The 16,797-nt window shown below is 42.8% G+C and overlaps 2 protein-coding genes across 4 annotated transcripts in view; one reads left to right on the top strand and one right to left on the bottom strand.

Annotated features, from left to right (window-relative positions):
* The window catches only part of DPP7 (dipeptidyl peptidase 7), a 1,731,842-nt gene that overhangs the window by 1,171,454 nt on the left and 543,591 nt on the right, over positions 1 to 16,797 (top strand). The window lies entirely within an intron of this gene.
* The window catches only part of LOC144754352 (kelch-like protein 9), a 395,059-nt gene that overhangs the window by 331,661 nt on the left and 46,601 nt on the right, over positions 1 to 16,797 (bottom strand). The window lies entirely within an intron of this gene.

Consider the following 16,797-nt stretch of genomic DNA (forward strand, 5'->3'; position numbering starts at 1 on the left):
TACATAAGGTGTCTAGCCTCCTGAACCAATCTTTTGGGATCCATACTGGCAGGTTGGTGAAGAGATACTGTAATCTAGGATGTATGACCATTTTGTAAGGGTTATACGTGCCATAATTGGCAGCCGGAGTGACCTCTAGAACGGCATTAAACCCTTCACGGATTTCAGAACATTCCAGAAATTCCCATCTTGGAGGATAGTTGAATCGAGGTATATGTATACTCCCAGATATCGGTAAGTGCATTGTGCCCATATCATCCCCAACACATCCAAGTCTGGACTCTTCCCAAAAGGATCATTGTTGAATGCTTTTTAGCAGTTAAACATAAAAAGTAGGACGTATCCACCAGAAGGATGGAAGACAAAGTTGCAGTGCTTCAGGACTGACTTGTTTTATGATTGCAAAACGTCCAAAATAAAAGGCTCTTTAGTTAATTAGGCCATTATCAGTTGATAGAAACTGAGAGGACACCATACCTTGTCCCCTACGTTTAGTTCTGGGGTTGGTCTTATGTGTCTATCTGATGGTTGTTTCATAGACTTCTTCACGAACACCTACATTTGTTGCACCTAGTTTTCTTGGCTTGCAGTAGGTTAATTTTTACTAAACTTTCTTTGTGGTTATACAAAAAGACTACAGCGGCTCTTATTAACGATTTATTATGAGGAATAGACAAGGGTAAATACTTCAAGGCAGCAAAGAGGGGAAAGCTTGATGGCAAAATAGATGGCGTTACTGCACACAAATGCAGTCAGTTTTCAATAGGAGGACCATTTATCCTTTATAAGCTTTATTATAAGGTCACAGATATTTCTTTAGGCCTTGATTTGTCCTTTAAAACTGCCCATTGACTTGGGATGATATTCCAAAGATAGAACTTGTTTTACACCAAAGGAGACACAATTCTAGAAGGTGTAGATGTATTATGATTCTCTATAGGAGACAGTGTTTTTGGTAATCGATGGAGGCAGAATATATCAATAACAAACCCATAAGTCAAAGTTGTAGTAGAAGGAATAATTTTGAAAGGTGAGAAGTGCACAATCTTTTAAAAGGTGTCCATGGAGACGATTATGTGGTATCAATGGTGTTAGATCCATGATAACATCAGTGTAAACAGTATGCCATGCTTTTTTGGGCAACATGTTGCAGTTGTAGGGAGAAGGAAGAGGCTTGTACGTATTTAATAGCATCTGTTTGAAGGGAAGGCCGCCAAAAGGACCTTATCACCAAACTGACAATGGGTTTTGATCCCTCTTTCCAGCTAAGTAATGGCACATTCTCAAAAGAGCTTAAATAAGTGTGTTCTACTAGTGATTTCTTCTAGTTTGTCAGAATCCATTTCAGCTTGTGCATTCTCCACTCTCCGTAGATATGATTCTTAACCTGATGCAGAAGAATAGGCGATGGGTGCTATTCTGAGCTGTTTTCTGGGTATCCTGTGGAAAGTGCATCTATTTCAGTATTGGTTGAAACAAGTATACGTCTAACTTGAAAGTCAGGCTTTGAAAAAAATAGGCCTATTGGGTTTGGTGATTACTAGTTCAATTAATGTATTATAAAATAAGTAGAGTACGGTGATCGGTTTATAAAAAAAATGGTTCTTTGGATCCAAATACTAGATGACGCAATTCGGAACAAGCATGTTTCTTTATCATCATTTTTTTCTCCATTACATGCCTATAGTAAATATGAGACAACTAACATATACGGTTATGTTGCTTATGATTCATATCAGTCAGATAACATATAGGGTGTTACATATCTTCGTGTTCCTGTCTTCTAAAAGACCACACTAATCACCCTATGTGAGGCATCTGACTCTACTATGAACTGTTTACCAGAACGTTTTTTAGCAGTTAAACATGAAAAATAGGAGGTATCTTCCAGAAAGATGGAATATAAAGTTGCAGTGCTAAAGGACTGGCTTTTTATGATTGCAAAATGTCCAAAAAAAAAAGCTCGTAAGTTAGTTGAGCCTTGCCTCCTACATTTAGTTCTGGGGTTTGTCTAAGTGTCCTATAATGGGGGCTTGAGCAAAGATTGTGTTCAAGCTCTAGATGGCCTTGTTAGCCTATTAAATCCAGAAAGAAAGTGTTCACTAATTACATTGGTTTAGATTGTTTGATATGCAACAGATTTAGTGGGCAAAATACTCAATGAACAGCAGATACAAGATGGCTAGGGAAAGAATCCTGTGGGTTTCGTCGACAATTGTAATCAGAAGCCATTCAAGATCTGTTGTAATTTTTGCTTGGATTCATACCAATTGATTACGCCAGTAGTATGTGTCCTAAGTAATTAATGGTCTATTTCATAAACTCATACTGCTCTGGCTTCCAGATAAGATGATGTAACTGTAGACAACCCAAGACAGCGATAACATGTTTGCAATTTTCTCCCACATATTTAGAGTAAATATGTATAGCGTCAATATAAATCACTACATAGGTATTAAGGATATCTGCACTTCTGGAAGACCACTAGGGCATTACACAACTCAAAGAGCATCTCCGTGTATTCTGAAGGTCCTTAAAAGATGCTAGGCCCCTCAAAGGTCTTGTTTGGTTAAGTTCATAAACGCTCATACTGACTCCAGTCTATCTATAATGGGCATCTTGTTCAACCTGTGGTAATCTGTATAGTGGTGAAGGTAAAGAGGTTTCTTAGGTAGGAAACTGTTGAGGTCACAGCTGGAGACAAAGAATGTGTGATTTCATCGGTTCAGCAAATTATTTTTCAAGTACTCCGTTGATGTCTCTCTTTCCCTTTTAGTGAGGGAATAGTTCTAAACAGATTGGATGGGAGCTTGCAGAAGAGCTGGTGCAGCACAATCAGACTCTTTATTAGGAAAGAAGGAGGAAGAAGTCTATGAAAGACTTCACCATAACCCTGTTCTCTTTCAGACACAAATGCAAATAAGCATATAGTTGATATTCCTTGATTTATAAAAAATGTTTTTATGGGAGACAATAATATCCTGAATTGGATTATGGACATTGAAAAAAATTATATTGAGGCCCCAATACATGATAACCTACTGTCCTTAGCACTTACCAATAGACATCTTGCTGTTTACAGCTGTGATCAGCAGATCACATTAGATGTTGAGCATTTCTTTCCCATCTGACTATTTGCAAACTCAACTTAGATGCCTGGGGAAAGTTCAACAGGGATATATGTTGGACGCATACCCTATAGTTTACTAGCCACTCTGTATCAACGTACCAGATATTGGGCGTTTGAGTAGTTCAATTAATGCAAGGATTATGTCAACCAAGGATAAAACAGCGTAAATAGGTGAGGCAATGATATTTAAGGATAGCATTTCCCTTAGTTATTCAATATCAATGGTTACAGGTACATACTTGTCTGCAACGAGTCTTGAGATTGTTTTACAATACACAGTCAGTACCTGCTCAGGAGACTGCTTAGATCATAGGAAAACATTGTTTTTGTTGGCTCCAGTACTATTGATGTACATTACTGATGCTCCACAACTCAATGTGAAAATTGCATTCCAAGAGATGTCTACATATTGGAAGATGTACAAAGATGTACAAAGGAAACCCTGCAATTCGAAAAATCATATGGTTTGCAACCACAAAATGATTTTTTGGTATTGAGAAACAACACAAAACTTTGCTTTAAAACCACTGTATTAGGGAATGCCATGATGTATTATTAGATGCCATCTTTTTTTGTTTTGTGCCCATGTCACGAAGAGCTTTACTCAGCCTTTTCACTTCTGACAAATTCAGCCTCATTCTCATGTTTGTTACTTCGAAGAAGTGCTTAATAAATTACCAGCATCTGATAGTTTACATTTTTTCTATCTTTTTCAAGGTCCTCTTTTGTTCTCTTGAGAAAGCTGTGCACCTGCTAATCTGAGTGTCAGTTTCTGTCATGTGTACTCTCATTCGAAGCAATGTGTAAATTAAACACATAAAGGTTAGGGGATGGCCTGGCACTGCTGAAAGATGGCCACTCAAGTACAGTGCTTTGCTCTGAGGATTACTATTTTATTGCTCCTCCCCCTTTTATTTTTTGCTGTGTAGCATCATACAGTGATGTACGTATTCATCCACAGCCCTAGATATGGGTAAAATTGATCAGAAACAAAGTACACTAATGTTTTAACGACGTAAAAACGTAACCGATAGTGACAGTGAAGTGGATTCTGCAGTACACAGTCTGTGGATGTCATCAAATCACTGCTACTCGACCTGAAGGTTTATCTAATGACTATTGAGGGAAAGCTAGGTGTTATGACTACCCGACTCGACATTTCAACAGACTGTCTTGATAGACACATCGAAAGCATTGATGGCGTAGACTTGACGGCTGCCAAAATTAAAGATTTTGAGGCACGATCCCACCGCAACAACATTAGACTTCTTGGCCTGGTGGAAACTACACATTTGGGCATGCCAGAGAAATTAGTAGAAAGATGATCCTGGAAATATTTGGCCGACATAACTTCACACAACTGTAATTGAATGTATGCATGCTTCTTGGCTCAGAGACCTGTGCCGGGAGTGACTGCATGGCCTATAGTTTCATGTTTGCTTAAGTGCTGAGACAGACACAATTTTGAGATTGGCCAGTGAGCAGGTCCAGGTGGGATTTGGTAACGTTCAAGGGGCAGGTTTTGTTCAGGAGAATTGCCAGTCCTCTTGCACCCCTCGCAAAGCCAGCATGAAAGACTCTTGTGTAGCCATATATCTCAAGGAGAGAAGAGAGTATACCCATCGGGTGGGTTTTTTGGAGAACCAGGATTGAGGGTGTCAGTCGTTCAACATGTCAGAACACTGCACCCCCTTTGATCTCATCTAAGAACCCACTGATTTTTCAGGTGATGACTTAGTCTTGGACACACGAAATGAGGGAGCGTGCAATAGGAGGTTGGGGGTGGGTCACAATGCAGAAAGAGTGGTTTTCGTGTGTGCCTTGGGCAATTATGAACTGAGATAAAGAAAACAAAAACAACCGAAACCCCTCACCCTATGCTTCCCATCTGAAAGCATCTGTCAACCCAACATATTGAAGTAAGACTAAACGTCAAACAAACATGGGGGATACCCTTTTGTACAGGTGGTGCTCTTTGGTGCCTTCCAGTGAATTGCGGGTGCAGCTCCCCTGGGAGGAAGAGATCCGGCTTGATTGTCGGAAGGCGACAGATCACCTCCTCTAGCAGGTCCACGACCGTAAAGACGCCGGCTGTAACACCTTCTTCTCGCGAGGACGTTGTTGACAGACCGCCAGTGTGGGCTCCCAGCTCTGTCTATCTCATCCCCTGAGCCCAATGCTGTGTGGTATCGTGGGGAACTCTCCTCCACCCATTCCCCTACTCTGTTCCGATAATCAAAGACAAGAGTCTTGTCTTGGAAGAATACTTTAAACTTGGCCAAAAAGAGGAGCATATATTTTAGGTTCATGGCCCTTAGCTTTTGCGTGACTTGGTCAAACGATCTCTGTTGTATCTGGACCAGCCTAGTGTAGTCACTTGTGCTTTTTTATGGACGTTCATTGTTTGGTTTCTTTGTTGTCTCTGCCCTCTTTTCTCAAGGAGTCGATTTCTGAGGCTTTTTGTATTTTGTTGCGAGGGGATCCTTGGCTGTGTCATTTGCCTTGTTGGGTCATCCCTCTCCTCAACCATGTCCCAAGCCTTATCAGAAGTATGAAAGAAGAAAGACTTCCCTTAGAAGTTGTCCTTCAATTTAGGGGCGGATATCTGGGACTTTTCATGTAGCTGGAGTACGATCTAATTCTCCACTGAAAACTACCACCTAGTATAAAAGACTGACTCTGCCCTCCTTCCTTGTATTGCTTATTAAATGGTGGTTGCCACCCTTTCCTATGAGACATATGTCCCGCACATATCTCGTGCTGTGATGATGTAATGAATCAATAGGGATTTGTATATTGCAGCGAATTACCCTTGGGGGTATCCTGGCACTGAGAATACTGCTGCAGGGGACCACGTTAAAGATCCAGGTCTTGAGTCCTTTTTTGAATTCCAGCAGAGAATGATGAGATCCGCAGATGAAGTGTGAGGTCGATCCAGGACTTTGTGGTGAGATAGTAGAAGGGGGCTCCCTCCATTGTTGCTGTGGCGGATGCGTGGGGTGTGGGCAAGACCTAGGTAAGCGGAGTGCAGCTGTCTGGAGGGAAGGTTGAAGTTCAGTTGGTGGTTGATGTATGCTAGTCCCTGGTCGTGAAGGGCTTTGAAGGTGAGGCTCACCATCTTGAGCAGTCACCTCTTCTGAATGGGGAGCCAGAGGAGCTACTTGAGGTGGGGGGCGACATGGGTCCGTTTAGGATGAGTATGGCCACTGAGTTCTGTATTGTTTGCAGCTCTTGATGAGGTGCAAGATGATATCTATGTAGAGGGCATTTTCATAGTCCAGTCAGCTGGTGACAAGGGCTTGTATGACAGTGCACCTGGCGTTGATGGGGAGGTACTTGAAAATCTTGCAAAGCATGTAAAACGTGAGGAAGCCGGGGTATTAGATTGTGTTGATTTGTCTTTTTATGGTGAGCTTATTGTCCAGGATAATGCCGAGGTTGCGGGCATGGTCAATCCGAAATGGTTGAATCCAGGTGTGGTGAGGGGTTAGGGGGTGGCACAAGGCGTCATTCCAAGGGGTGGTGGTGGTCCAGAAAATTAAAACTTCAGTCTTGTCTGTGTTGAATTGTAGGCAGATGCCACTCATCCAAACAGCAATGTTCGTCGCGCACCTGCGGAAATTGTTCAGCGTGGTGGAGTGGTCGTCTGATAGGGAGAGGATGAGGTGGGTAGTGTTGGCGTGGGAATTGAACAGGGTAGGGCTGAGGGACAATCCTTGAGGGACGCCGCAGATGGTGTATCTGGGTTCTACGGTGAAGGGAGGAATGCCAATTCTCTGGGTTCTACCAGCAAGGAAGGAGGTGATCCACTTTAGGGTGTCTCCTTGGATTCCAATGTTGTGAAGCCTTTTGATCAGAGTGTGGCGTTATGTGTTGGTCAGGGAGGCCATTTTTCCTTTGTTGAGGAGGGTTCTGATGTCTGTGGCTGCAATCAGGGCGGTTTTAATGCTGTGGTTGGTGCGGAATCCAAATCGGGAAGCGTCCAGAAGATGGTTGCTCTCCAGGTATTCTTTGAGTTGCCGGTTGATGGCCTTCTCAAGGACTTTGGCTGGAAAGGGGGGCAGAGAGAAGAGAATGGTAGTTCTTGAGTTTGTTGGGGTCGGCGGATGGTTTCTTAAATAGAGGCTTGACTTCTGTGTGTTTCCATTAATTGGGTAAGTTGACTGTGGTGTTAGATGCATTTATGATGGCAGTAGGCATGTTGCTGATCATCTTGCTCCCTAGGTTGAAGATGTTGTGGGGCAGAAGTCAGGGGGTGGGTGCGCCTGAGTGGACATCATGATGGCTGTGGGGTCTTGTATGGTGAGCTGGTCCTAGGTGGTGAGCAGCCTGGTAGCGTTCCTCATTTGTGGGGGAGGTATGGTTGAAGAGGTTGGTGGGTTGTGGTTCAGAATTTCTGTAAATGATGCTAAATTTATCTTCTATCCTATCCTGTCCGTAAATCGTCCCTTGAGTGATCAGCAACATTTGACCAGAGTATCTGGGAAAGTGTCTCGATATCCTGCTGTAGAAATGAAACAGTGAACCCTCTCAGAGAAGGGCACTAAAATATGCCTCTTGCCCTGTCACCCTACATCCATGGAGGCCAAGTCAATGTTGTAAGAGACAGGACTAGCTGCACCTGGCACTGACCTCAAATTGGGGGCTTGGGCGGGGAGGTACTGTGTTTAAAAATAACTTATGAATTTAAAAGCATGTGCTGCGGAGTACCTTGTGTGTCAAGCAATTTTCAGGCAACAATAAAAATGTAAAGAGAACTCTGGTGATTAATATTCGGCTGTAGAAAAATAGGAGTTTTGTATAGAAGCAATTTTGACTGATTTTTAAATAGTGCAGAAGATTAATGCGTCTGCTGCTAAGAACTTGTATCATGCAGATCATAGAACTGATTATTAGTTAACTATTAGTTGCGCTAAAAAATATCAATCATTTGCAATGCAATAGGTCTCGCATTACTGAAAGTTTGAGCTATTGACGATGCTTATAATAATGCAACGCCAGTAGGTGGAAACTTTCAGTAATACGAGAGGTATTGCACTGCAAACGGTATTTTTTCTATTTATTTATGTTAAGAAAAATAAATATTAAAAAAACATTTGCAATGCAGTAGCTCTCGCATTCCTGAAAATGTGAGTTATTGGCGTTGCATTATTATTACCAATGCCATTAGCTCAAACTTTTAGTAAAGCGAGACCTATTGCTTTGCAAATGCTGGTTATTGCTCCGGGTGAGAGCTGCTTGGAGGTGGGAGCACGCCCTGCGCTTCCTTTTTGGTGGCAATGCAGTTTTCTTTTGCATTGTGCACTGCGTGTCATTGAGAAGAAGTCAGTGTATGCTGATAAGTGCCAACTCTGGGATATAAATGCAAATTTTGGAGGTTTTGTGGGAAGGGAGCAAGTGGATGCAGGGGAGTTCATCCCCTAGCTCATCTTTCACTGAGGCTAGTTAGAAGAATTGGTGGGATTTCTGCATGTACCGCTAGACCCAGAGAGAATTGGTACAGAAAACACAATCATTTATTTAATATTTAAGTGAATAATTACATATTCTTCTCTGAGATTTGCTTCTCGTTGGCCGGATAGAGAACGTAGCCTGGCAGGCTCGCCCCCCCTCCTTCGTATCTGAGCAGGTTTCCTTGTCTTGGCTTGACTTTGCTAACTTTTCGATGCCGGTTCCAATGGGTAGCTCTTCAGAAGCCCTTGAAACCAAAGCCCAAAAAAACAAGTGGTGTATGCAGCCACCAAACTGAAAGTCAAAGCGTGCATGGCGAAGGGGGCGAGAAGACACAGACAAAGTAACGCTCACAGTCTAAGTATTGTGTAACATTCGAAATAAAGGGGCAAGTAGCCATGGGAGGGTACAAATGAAGACATGTCCAAAATAAGGAGGGACTAACAAGCCTCATAATCAATCAGACGGCAGCATTTACGAAAGACAATAACACGAGCTAATTAACCCCATCCGCGCTAAGCGTTTTACTGCTGTGCGCTAAAGATTCGCAATTACTGCGTTACATGACGAGCTGAGCTCGTCATGAGCATGGAAGGGGTTAAAAAATGGGCATAGAGTGGGTGGAGCTGCCACGGAGCTTCCACTCCATACTTCATTACTGCATGCCTCGCGTTGCCGCTATAGGCTCGACCTCAAAAGGAGCAGCCACCATTGAAAAAGCAGTGCCCCGCAAGTGGTGTGTGCGTGCTTAAACTAAAAACCAGCCGCCATTGCTAAAGCAGCGTCCCGCTAGTAGTGTGTGCGGCTGCCACTGCTGAAGCACAGGGTGCAGAGCTGATTGAAAAAAACATTATTATTTAAGATCCTGGTGGGGGTAGACGCTACACTAAAGTGCTACTTTAAAGAGGCAGTGCTGTGTCGGGCTTGATATAAAAGCATCCACCTTTACTATGCGCTCTCACAGCATGTTGTGCCTGCTTCTGCAAGACATTAAGTAAATAGTCCTCACTAACTGCTAATGAAAGCTATGGAGTAAGGACTGAAGAGGGGCTGTCCTTATGGAAGGTAACAGTACTAAGGAGGGACTACTAGGCTATTGACCTATCAAAAGCCATCATTTACAAAGGACAGGAAGAGGAGCCAATTGTAAAGATGGGCGGAACATAAGCAGAGCTTAATGCCCATATCCTGAATGCAGCATGTCTCGAAGAGACAGTTTAAGAACTGCCTAGGCGAGACTTAATGAGATGTATGTCAAAGAGGGGCTTTGGAGAGATGAGAGGCAATGTTGGAGGGAGGTAGTGAGGGACTTTGTGGAGAAGGAGGTCGTTGGGAGCGCCAAAAAGACTCACACCGGGGGCCACTAGAGCTAAAGTCAAGCCTGGACAGGAACCTCAACTTTGGTGGATATACCAGAACACTTGAATGGATGTAATATGGCAGCACCACCACCTAGTAATATACTATAAACCCATCTTTGAGGAAATAGAGGACATACTGGCTAGAGTTTTACATAGAAAATCTGTAGATCTTTTTAGACAAAATCCTTACTTCTAAAAACAGAGCTGTACTATGTTATGTAAGCCGGAGTTGTATCACATTTATTTCATTTGGAGGACTTTGCAGGTATTTTGACACTCCAGGGTTAACTTTCCACATGTTCCTCGGCTTTCTCACTCACCGCAGTCCGGTATCATGTGAGATATATCTATACTGAAGGATTGTTTTTTGTTAACTGCCCGAGCGCTGGAGACCTTTAACCCTGTATATAATTATAATAAATTGTAAAGCGCACACATATGAGCCCTCAATGGTTTCAAGGCAATAGGGGCCGTTGGGGAGATTAAGCGAGTCGCACGATTATGAGCTGGGCTGCCATCGGACCCGGGGATCGAACCGTGAGCTCCGCGCTCTGCAGTCAACCGCTCTGGCCGCTACGCCACACCTCCCCTCTCATACTCTGAATAACTCTGTTGGCATAGCTGTGAGACTGTTAAATGTATGTAATCAGAGGATAGCTATGCTATCAGATGACTGGGCCTGTAACGTTCCTGTGGATATTCTAGAGCAAATGTGTGAAAAGGAGAGTTTTAGTTAGAGGCTTGCTTATGGTGTTTGTGTAGGAAGCAAGTAGTGATGCTAACCATAAGGTGCACAGCCAGCGATGAACTCAGAGGCGTAACGGAGGGCCCCCCAGACCTGGCAGTGCAGGGGGTGGGGGGCAGGCTTCACTATCCCCTCATGCCTGCGAATGTTTAAAAAAGAACAGCTCTTGGACGCTTGTTTTCCACCGAGCTGAAAGCATGAAAAACCTTGCATTATTTTCTTTTGTACTGTGAGGCCTCTCAGGAGCTGATCAGGATCACGGACCGGAAGCAGCATTCCAACCTCCCAACAGTTGTAAATCTGGATGCCTCTGCCCCTTCATTGCTAATTGTGCCTCCTGGAGGAAAGCATGCAGGTGGAGTCCCTGAAAGCAGCATTGTTGCTGTGCTTTGTTGCCAGTTTAAGTACTGGATGCTAGAAATCTTTGAAGTTTACCAGCATGCAGACACAAGGCACATACTAGTCAAGTGCACTGCTCATAACGGCCAGCTGTGCATGGACCTCTGTGAGGCTTTCCCTGGCCTCATGGAAAGGGACTGGACCGGTAGGGTCTAATAAAGTTCAGTTCCAGCGGATGCTCCTAGATGACCTGCATATTGAGATTGACAACTTCTGTAAGTGTTTTCACAGTCTAATTTAAATGACACTTCAATAACAACTTTGCATGACTACTGTATTAAAAGGGTAGGCCCTGCTCACATTATGATGCTAACTGCACCAGAGGTGGCCTTAGGCATGTGCAAACTGTGCACCTGCACAGGGCCACCAAACCCCAAGGGCCACCACGCCAATATATATCCTTAATATAATAATCCGATCCCCACTTTTCACTGACCTCTGTGCTCCGCCCCGCCCGGACCCCCTCTACCGGGGCCCCCTACCTACGCTCCCTGCCCAGGGCCGCCTAGAGCCGCCCCTGACTGCACACAATGTGAAAATAAATATTATTCAATGTATACACGTTAGATCTTTCCATTAGCCCTGAAACCCACTTAGAACTGCTCACAGAGAAACAGTCAGACATTCATCTTAAGCATTTGTTTTAAAGTCCAAAATTCAATGCAGCAATGCAACATTGACTATAAGTATGGAGGGTGTTGCAGTTTAATTATCCAATTTCAAGATTAGCACATGATACCGGGGAATAGTATATGTGCACACACATAGCTGTCAATTGACCCCCCCCCCCCTTGTTGTAAGAATCCAGTGCTTGCTTTTCAGCCATCATAATTATGCATTGTGGGACATGTAGTTTTTTTTGTACTTTCTAGGAGTGGGACTGTGGGATTAGAAATCATTGTTTTCACTTTCCTTTATGGATAGAGTGTGGGTTACAACAATGCCAAATAATAACACTAAAAATCCACTGCTGGCTGGAGATGTCATATACATGAACACCACTTTGCATCTGTGCACACCAATACTTCACTGTTGCCCATGCTCCACACGTTTCGTTCAGCAGGTATGTAATTGCTGATATCAATCACCTGTTTTTGTGAGAGGCTTACACGGCCATAGGTGGGCTGGGATGCCTCAATGTCTCTAATTTGCTCTTGTTTTACAGCCCCTTGATTAGCCTCTACCAATGTGTACAATTGTGCCCAGCTGCTGGCCACGCTGTTTCTGTTATGGGAGGGCTTGCACTGATGCTTGCTTCCCATGCTACATCTAATTTTAAGTGCAGCTGTTGCTTATGCCATTGTGTTTTGTGGGGAAGGATTTGTCCTGCTCATGCATCCCATGATGCATCTTCTTTTTGATGGGTAGTTCTCCTGTTCCTTGCTTCCCATGTTGCATCAATTTTGTGACAGAGGCTTGTCCTCCTGCTTCCATCCCGGATTGTACTTTTCTTTGTGAGGAAGGCTTGCATTGCTCCTTTCTTTTTGTACTGTATCTGTTTTGTAGTGGAGGCTTATAATTCTGTTTGCTTTCTGTGCAGTTTCTTATGTATAAGGGAGACTTGTACTGAACAATTATGATCATTTACAATAAGGCATTCCTTCTGTTTTTCTTTCTTGCATTTGTCAGTTTTCAGCCTCTTAATGTCCTGCCTTCTCATGTGTTACTGAGCACCGGAGAGTGTCCATGAAGATAATGTGGACTTGGAATAGGGAATCACAATGGTGATCTTTGACAATGGTGGGGTGTGATATATGCCCTTGAATTCCAGCGAGCAATTAAAGCAAGCTGGCCCAACTTCCCCAAGAGTGCTCAATGTGGGGTTCTCTTCCCAAACATTTGAAAAAAATGGAGTCAAACAGTTTATTTATAAGACCCTCATACATTTCCTGAAAAGCCACAAGTTCTGAAACAGGTTTCATTAAATATCGAAATAATGTCATGGTATCTCAAGTTAATGAAGTCCAAAGCTCCTGATGAGTTCACTCAATTTTTGTCAAAACGTGCAGTGAATACTTATGCTAATAATTATCCTCATTATCACAGGGTAGGATTTTTTCATGGATTCCCCACATATGGCTCAGGTGCCCCGTATGCATAGAATTACATACAATAGGCTAGTTTCCATTTGACTAAATTCCTCTATGATGGGTGACCCATTTGACAAAAATTACCTCTAGTATGTCAGGACCTCCCAGCACTGGATGAATCCCGTATGTCATGGGCAATCTGTCATGCCAAGAATTACTCACACAATGCCAGTTTCAGAGTTTTGCAGTTGTCTTCATCCATATACCACCAGTGACCCATATTTTGAAAGTTACCATTAATATATTAAGACCAGCATTTTTTCATGGTTGCCTGCCTCCACATATGTCATGGATGACCACCCTAATGACAACAATTATCTCTAGTATGTTAGTGCCAGCATTTTGCCACAAATGTCTCATATGCCAAGAATTACCTTTGGTTTCCATTGCCAGCATTTTGCCTTGGGGTACACCTTATACCAAAAATTATCTTCAGTGTACCAGCATGTTGCCTTGGATTCCCCCTTATAGCAAGAAGTATGTCCAGTAAGCAGTATCAGTATTTTGCATATGCCACAAATTACCTCTAGTGTGCCAGTGCAAACATTTTGCCTCAGGTACCCATTATACTAAGAATTTCCTCCCATGTGCAAGTGCGCCCTTTAGCCGCAGGTGTCCCTTGTGCCTAGAATTATTTCCAATATTTCAGTATTAGCTTTCAGCACTAACATTTTACTATGGGTTTCCCTTATTCCAAGAATTACACCCAGTTTGCCATCTCTAGTTTTTGCCATGGGTGTGCTATATGCCAAGAATTGCATCTAACCCACCAACATTTTGAATAGGTGTCTCTTAAGCCAGAAAGTACCTCCAGACTCACGCGTCACATACTCAGACATACACTGTTGCTTATGCTCACTTACATTCACTCACTCACTCTTAATCTCAATCAAAATCTCTCTCACTCCTTCACTCTCTCTCGCACCGCATTTCCCACTTTCTCACTCATGCTCACTTTTACTCGGTCACTCTCACTTACTGGCCTATGTGTGTAAACTAGGATTACATTACACCAAAAAATGCTACTCTTGTTCTTATAAGTGTGTGCTTCAGGGCCCACTATAGAGACTAGTTCAACCGGCAAGGTAAAGATAAAAACAGTTCAGGTGTATTTTAGATTCATGAAAGTCATGTCACACTGTTAGGCAGGGACTGCTGTCGTCGACAGACCTGTTGTGCAGAATACCAAAACTTACAGTAGGCCCACTGCTGATTATTGTTTAGCTTTCTTATCAATCTAATATATTTGCTTCTTATGCAATAGTTTTCTTTCCTCTTGTGATTCTCCCTTCCGTGGGCCATTGCTTCTTAACATTCTATTCTATTTAAAGCATTTGTATCCTTTCACAGCTTGACATCAAGGAACGACTTTTTTCCTCTGAGCACCCCATGGAAATGCATGTGTGTTCATGCTCTATCCCACACATCTCTAACCCCCACGCTCTCAGTGTTACTTCACCTCTCCTTTCCCATTTGTTCTGTAAAAGCACAGCAACAGCTACTCCTCAGTGTTTTACTAAAAGCTTTATGAAGCTGGTTTGGGTGTATCCCCTGTATTCTCAACAAGTTTCATTTATTATACTGGGGAGGTGCAGGATTCTGCACTCCATCTCTGCTAGAGAGGTTGCTTCTTCCATAGCCCCATAAATCATCTCACTGGGCTGCTGCATAGCACAAATCGGCCTGAGAGTTTGTTCCAGTTCAGAGCCATGTGGAAAGTAAATTAGGATTGGGAAACTTTTTTCTTTAAATATGGACACTTTCTGCACCACAGGCTCATACAGCTGTTATGTTATTTTAAGTACCTGCAACAAGTCCTCAGTGTTCTTTTTTAAGGTGTATCAAGTGCAAAAGACCATATTAATTTGTTCTGAATTTCCAGGGCGAATAGTATTTGAAAAAAGAAACCACATTGTTTATAAAAATTGAAAATAAGTGCTCAGTTTGGACATACATAAAGGTATGAGTTTGCTTTTCCTCCAGTATTTGAAAATGTTGTTTTTTTGTTTAACTATTTTATTTAAACAGAGCTTTATAAAAAAAAAAGAATTGGCAAAGCCAATAGCTTGTCTCTGGCATTCTAAATGAGATCTATTGGCTTTGACAGTACTTTTTAGTGTACATGTTGATGGCCGTGGGAAGTTTAGATACTCTTTGTAGTTATGCTGTGTGTTTGGAGGAAAGTCATTCACATTTGTTCTTCTATCATTGCTTACATGATGCGCACACTATGATAATATGATAGCTTGTATGGCAATGTGAGCTGTCTCAAAGGCGAACAAAATCCCCTCTCAGTACTATTAATACTTAGTGTAGTACTAGGTGTAATGCTGCCCAATGTGATTAATGGGGAAGCGAGGAGGTCTCCTGGGCCCTGCAGCTACTAGGCAACCCGACATATATAGAACAGTAGTCCTTTACCAGTGGCACATGAGGTACACTGCACCATGTGGACTTTTGTTCTGGGAAAAAGTATTATGCAGAACTGCAACTAAAAAAAAGAAAGTAGGTATTTTTAATCATGGGGTGATGGTACTGAGGTGACACTTTGGGCATCATTAATTGTTTAATGGACTTCACTAATATCTGCATATCCTTCACAAAATAATTAATTGAATACCCTTTTCTAAAGAGCTGCATTGTGCAATAAAATGATGGGCGAAATGCTTGAATTAATCTCACCCACTATAAATTACTCCGGTCGCATCCCAGTTCATCATTATTGTGCACACCAGGCCACCTCAGTTTGGGCCCAGCTGTTTGCAAATCAGTCTTGACCCTGCTCCAGAGGGAACCATCCAACCAGAACTGCCAGACCAGGTCCTCTCTGAACCAGAGCAGAAGCAAGGACCGGGTTTCCCCTAGTTAGTGCTCATGTGACAGGTATAGCTTGGTCACCATAGGAATGTGCACTAACACTCCTGGTGATATATCTGGTACGGGTTGCAGGTTTGAGGTAATCGAACATAATGGCTGGCAGGTGGATTGTATGAGGGGGCCCCTTCTGTGTGCCTTGCAGGGGGGCCCCTATGTTTTTGTTACGCCACTGTATGAACCTCTTTTTCACATGTGCTTTACTCTGGGGCAAGACTCAGTTATAATTAGAAAAGTAAAAACCTGATCATTTCTTTTCATATAGAGATTGCATTCTGGTTCCTGTCAAAAGAACAAACTACCAACTTTATGTGCCTCTTGTTTGAAGTTAAGAATCCAGTACATTGGATGCGCCTGAATCTGACAAAGCATGAAAGTATCAGTCTGCTGGTTCAAAGGATTCAGTTCAACGACCTGTGCTTTGTGTTAGGTTGTTACAATTGTTATAGGATGACAACGCATTTTCAAATTGGACGCACTTTCATTCGGATCTCGGAAAACCACCAATGGATTTTGTCTGTTTGCTGGTACTTGGTAGAGTGAGTGCCCAGCAGGAGTAAAGAGCTTTTGAAATCACATAACAAATCTGGATAGGTATTTAGTGTACATTGGTGTACGCATTAGTGTCTGACATATGTATGGCGGTTTTATTTGAGTGATTGTATGGTATTTGTTGGCGTGGTGCATGGCAGTGCTTTGCCTGCTAGCTTTGATGGCGCCAAATTGGATGCATGATGGTGGTGTAAG

Source organism: Lissotriton helveticus, chromosome 5_1 (genome assembly GCF_964261635.1).
Source record: "Lissotriton helveticus chromosome 5_1, aLisHel1.1, whole genome shotgun sequence".
Lineage (NCBI taxonomy): Eukaryota > Metazoa > Chordata > Amphibia > Caudata > Salamandridae > Lissotriton > Lissotriton helveticus.